The following is a 5,683-nucleotide window of genomic DNA, read 5'->3' as shown; positions in this document are numbered from 1 at the left end:
GGACGGAGGGAGGGAGGATGGATGAGAGGAGGAGGTGCAAAAGGAGGACCCTGACTAATGAAGTGGCTACGCTTCACTAAGCCCTGACCATCTCTGTGGCCCCCACCCCAAACAATCCCATCACAGCGGGACCCTCTCACAAAGCAGCCATTGTTTTCTTAGCCGGCCACCCTCCACCTCATCTCATCTCGAACCAGCAGACCAACCAGGAACTCCCTGATGCAATGAAACGTAATGAGATGGAATAGAGGTGTTGATCTGCTGCTGCTTCCTCTTCAACCCCCAACCTCCCAGTTTAGTACTCTGTTATTTTTATAAGGATGGCTGGGTGTCAAGCTGGGGTGGTGAAGACAGACGGGTCAACCAGTGCAACAAAAGTGCAGAAAGAGCAAACTTGAGGAGCAAAGGGCAGGACACACGACGTCCTGTAAGGAAATCAGGTGTTGGCTTTGCCACAGCTGTTTAAATCAGCTCTGCTCTAATGACCTCTGGGCTGTTTGACACTCACTGCTCAAACAAGGCTAGCAGACTTCCAGCAGCCTTCCAACTTAGTCATGACGACATTGAGAGAAGTCTGTGGAAACCGCCTTGGGGCTTACAGTGGTAGAACAGAAACAGACCTTGGTTTCTACAGAACAATCCAGAAAGGATTGTAGGCATTCATGGCGGGGGTGAGGCTCACAACAGCAAATCTTTGGTCCGAATTCCGGTTGTGTGCATGTGGAGCATGAGAGGACTCCCCCCTGCAGGGACCAAAGGCCCCCACACATGGTCAAATGTCAAGCACAGAGGAGGGTGGGAGAACTGAGGCCAAGAGGGGTGAAAACACAAAATGGTTTTATTATGCTGCTGCAGCTGAGAATGGTACTCTGGAAAGGGCAGAGACGGAGACGGAGACCTACCACGCACATTCTCCAGCAGTCATTTGACAGGAACGTTTCCACAATGATGCTTCTAATGGAAGGTCTGTTTTCCCTGTGACGCTTATTTCCCCTCCATTAAAATGACTTCCCTTGACACCCCACCCCCCTTCACTCAGCTTGAGTCAAACATAAAAGATAACCAGTGGGGTTAGACTAAGGTTGGACTCAGATAAGCACTTAGTCAACTACAAATTAGTTTTAATGATAAAGTTCTTCATGACTCATCCATCAGTAACGTCAGCTTTCAAACACCTCAGCTTCTGTCAGGAAAATTTAAAAAAGATGCTGCACCAAGTGGACTGAGCAGACAAAACCAGACAGAAGTCATTCAAATTCATTAATGATTCCTCGCAGGTTAATCATTTTACCCGTTCTCCTGAAGTCCAGAATAAGGAAGAATTATCTTCCAGAAGACCGTTCCAGAGTTCCTATCCTGCTTTATTCCTTCATGCTTGCAACTAAAGCCGCTTAATAACGAGGCTGGAAAGGGAGCTGATCATTGCACTCCCTCGCCATTTTACTTTTATTTAAATCAACATTCTTCTGACAGGAAGTAATATTGAAGTAGCCCTGACTCAAATCTGAAGCTAACAGCAAGGAGCCCTTCCAACCTCCAGGTCATTGCGCTAAAATAAAAAAGTCAGTTTTGTGGAAAAATGCAAAAAGCTGGTCAGCAACTACATGAAGGGGTTGATGACTGCAATGCTAGCAGAGATGTTTCTATTTATTATTGAGACAGGTGCCACTTTCTAAATAAGTGGGGAAAAAATTTTTTTTTTAGACATACCCATTTCATTTCCAATCAGAAACACGTTTTCTTGATATGCCTGTCAGTGTAAATTCTGTTATCCGGGTCATCTCAACAGCAAACAGGCTTAAATCGGACAGAAATATTCTTGATAGATTATTTTAGGTCTGCCAGGGTGAAGAATAGTTTTGGTCTCATCTCAAGCGCAATTTTCATAAGCAATATTAGTGTATGAGGCTTTCCAGCAACAAGAGGAGATACAATATATTTCTATGCTTTATAAACAGCCCAAGAAAGCATGGTCACTCCAGCAGTCTCTGGCATCTCATTGAAGGACTTGAAAATTATAGTTTAGCATTCATGAGGTTTTAAAACCATAATCATTTAAAATTGTGGCATACCTCAGTAGTAGTAACCAGACCAGGTCTAATCTACTGTAAGCAAGTTTAAATGTAAATGATTATTTGCCATAAGACCAGGCTTCAGAGTTACAATCAATGCTAAGATTTGCTTAACATAAAACATGAGAGCTAAGCATTTTAATTACTATCGAGCAAAAGTTGATCATCCCAGAAATGTGAACATGTGTGTGCATCGATAAATATCAGGTATTGGAAATAATAGCCATATTATCAGATTATAATCGGATATGGGCGTACATTTTCGCATCAGTGAGTCCCTAATCTAGAGTAGCCTACATAAGGACCAGATAGTTTCCTCCGGATGCAAGGATGGGAAGGAAAGAGATGGCATCCCCTGGTAAGAGAGTCAAATTGGCAAAAGGAGCAAAGTTATTTGGCATAGGCTGAAACAAAAGACTCCTCACAATGTATTCCTGGAGTTAAAGAAGGATTTACTGAGAAAATTAGGCACACAAAAAAATGCCACAAAACAACCAGAGTCAGGTTTAGGGAACCTGTAGTTCATGCTGGTTTTCCCTGATTAATGTGCAACAAGAGTCTCCCTCCAGATAAAGGTGCAGATTAAATTAAAGGAACTGTGATGGTGTGGTTTGAAGGAGCAACGTAACAGTTTGTCTCCAGTCTTCATTTCCCTGCAGCCTCAACCCAACTGGCCGCCTGGGCTGTTCGGTGCTCAGTGGGGGTGAGAACTCAGCGTTCCTCACACACGTCGCCTCACTCTCTACTCGTAACCAATAATCATTTAAGAGGATCAGGGCTATTCCAGACGGCTACGCACATCCACGACGCTCCGTCACTAAAACACAGCACGTGGCGCGCTCAGGGAGCACCGCAGCGCTCCGCTGATGTATGCAGGCGCTCGTGCAGAAGTGCAAAAGAAGCGGCATGTTACATAATGAGCCGAGGACGGCCAGGGCCTTTTGATTTGCTACTATATGGCACTGTGTGAGGCGAGGGCATAAGAATGAGGAAAAATAAAAATAAAACCTGCGTCAGAGGCTTTTAGGCCCTGCAGAGATTTCTTCTTTTATCCCTATAAACATGTGCATGATCAGCAGGTTCCAGAAGACATGGGTTCTGCATGTTTAACCTCGACTCTTTCATACAGTAGTGAGCCTGGGATAAGAAAACTTCACTGTGCATAGTGTGAAGTGCAAACTTGTTCAAATCTGCAACTTTCCACTCATTTTCCAAACACTGATGACTTCCGACTCTAGATTTGATCAGTTGATTGTTGAAAGCCGAAAATGTTTCCCCAATTAATAAACTGGGAGGACAGAATAGATGAGTAACATCTTCCACTCATGGGAGTGGCTGTGGGCCTGAACCGCCGGCAGCCCTTCCCCTTTATTGAAGTCCAGAGGGGTCCTGCTTGCCCAAACTAATCCCTGGAGAATAGCACCTCCTCCTCTATTAGACTCCTTCCTGCTGAGCCCTTTGTGTCTGGACTTAATTACTTGATCAGAGCGGCATTTCATTTGGAGTCAGGCCTCCTCCTTTTCAGGACAGATGGGGCCTGGCAGCACTGTGTCAAGAAGGAAACTCATTCAGTTGAAACTGTTCAAAGGAAGTAAATGATTTCACAGCACTGACTGCCTCCGCTTCATTTAGTCTTTCTATAGTCATTTAGTCCCCAGGTCTGTGCATGTCTGAAGTTTTTTTTTAATAGCACAATGCTACAACCTTCAGAAGATTAAATCATCCATTGGACCCGACCTTCCTGCCCTACTACAGCAGCCTCTCCTAAGAGGTGGGACATTATGAATAAAGCCCATCTTAAAGGCTTGAATGACAGGGCCCTACCTGCCAATCCAATTTTGATTTGGCAATGCTAATCCTCAACTCGCTTTACGTCAGTCAGGTCCTGGATATTAAAAGCCCTTCGTGCTAACTCAGGAACAAGACTGCGGTACACAGTGCCTTTAAAAATACACAGGAAACCGAAACCTAGACAGGCTGGTTCGGAGTAAACCCACTAAAGACGGCTTGTAAGCAGCATCCTGGATAAACAGGTTTGAGCCTGGAGTCCATTCACATTGTGCTTCCTCCCAGACAGACATGTTTAAGCCTAAGAGCTGCCCTCTGAGCAACCTCCATATTTCTCATCCAGATTAAAGCTGATGGGACTCAGACATTGTGTTTATAAAAAACACGTTCAATTGATATGCACTTTATATATTGCTTCCAGCATTTTTCAGGTCAAAGTTCTAACTTTGGTTGCTTTTCCACTTATTTTAAGTGCAGCATTCTTACAAGTTTTGGTAAAATACCAAAGAAATCTAGTTTATCCAGATACAGTGTTTTGCAACACTTTTTCTAGATTTCTTTTTATAATATATTTTTTTCAAGTGAGGTTCCATTAAGAGATTCTGAAAGATGAATATCTTATTACAGTTTAGGACTCTCTGCATCTCGATTTTTAAACAGATTCTTTTTCATGACAACAGCTAGCCAGAGCATGTTCAGTTGTGCTTCCACCGTGACAAAACATCCCCAGTTTCAAGTCTCACAGCAGCTGATCCAAACTACATTTTACACAACCTGAAATCACACGTTTACCTAAAATCCTGGTTATTTAGCAGGAAGCCATTCAGTCAGGGTCTGTAACAACGCCCTTCCCATTTACAAGACATCCTGGAGACAGGAATGTGTCAAGAACTGATGGAAATGTAATGTGGCTAAATAAGGGTTTTTCCAACCCATTCCACCACGCATGTTGTAAAGAAAGATCTTTAGATGTTTAAAATTAGGTAGTTACTGTTACAGACTGTGTTGCACCACTGATTGTTTTTGAGAAGGAAGCAAGAAAGGATAACAAAAGAACAAAATGCACATTTTAACAGTTTAATCCAACATTAGTGGTTTAATCACTCACCTGCAACTATACTTTTTTCTTAATAGAAGGGCAATATTGTGAATGTATGTGCTCTGAGAACCTAAATAAATATATATTCTGGAAAAAAAAGAAGAAATGTGAGGAGATTGACAGTCTCTCCTTATTGCTTCTTTAATGTTAATAGTCATCTGCTGCCTGTAAACAGTTACTAGTCAAAACCTCTGAGCACAACTGCATTTAAAGCTATAGTTTGTAATCCTGTCAGCAACACTTTTTGTTATACTGGGTAAAATCGTCCTTCTATCCTGACAGTAGTCAATATTTTATGTACTGTTTGAATCTACTGCTGCAATTCAATCGGATGATATCTAACAGTTATTGAGTTTATTTCAGTGTTTAATTCATCACAAAGATTAATGATTGAGATTGATGTGAAGCTACACGACGGGATAGTTTTATTTAACTTTAATGTCTAGAGCAATAAAGTTTATTTGGAAATTAATAATTTGCTCGTTTTTAATATTGATTCTGGGATTATTGTCTAATTAAAGAGAACATGGCTGACTGCAAACATGTTATTATGCTCCTTTTTATACTGTAGTTTAAAATATTTTTATACACACACACACACACACACACACACACACACACACACACACACACACACACACACACACACACACACACACACACACACACACACACACATTTTGAGGTGCTTAGCCCACATGCAGATAAGAACGGGTGACCAGAG

This window comes from Fundulus heteroclitus, unplaced genomic scaffold, assembly GCF_011125445.2.
Source record: "Fundulus heteroclitus isolate FHET01 unplaced genomic scaffold, MU-UCD_Fhet_4.1 scaffold_50, whole genome shotgun sequence".
NCBI lineage: Eukaryota > Metazoa > Chordata > Actinopteri > Cyprinodontiformes > Fundulidae > Fundulus > Fundulus heteroclitus.
The sequence above is the reverse complement of the archived record's forward strand: the minus strand, read 5'-3'. Positions refer to the sequence as shown.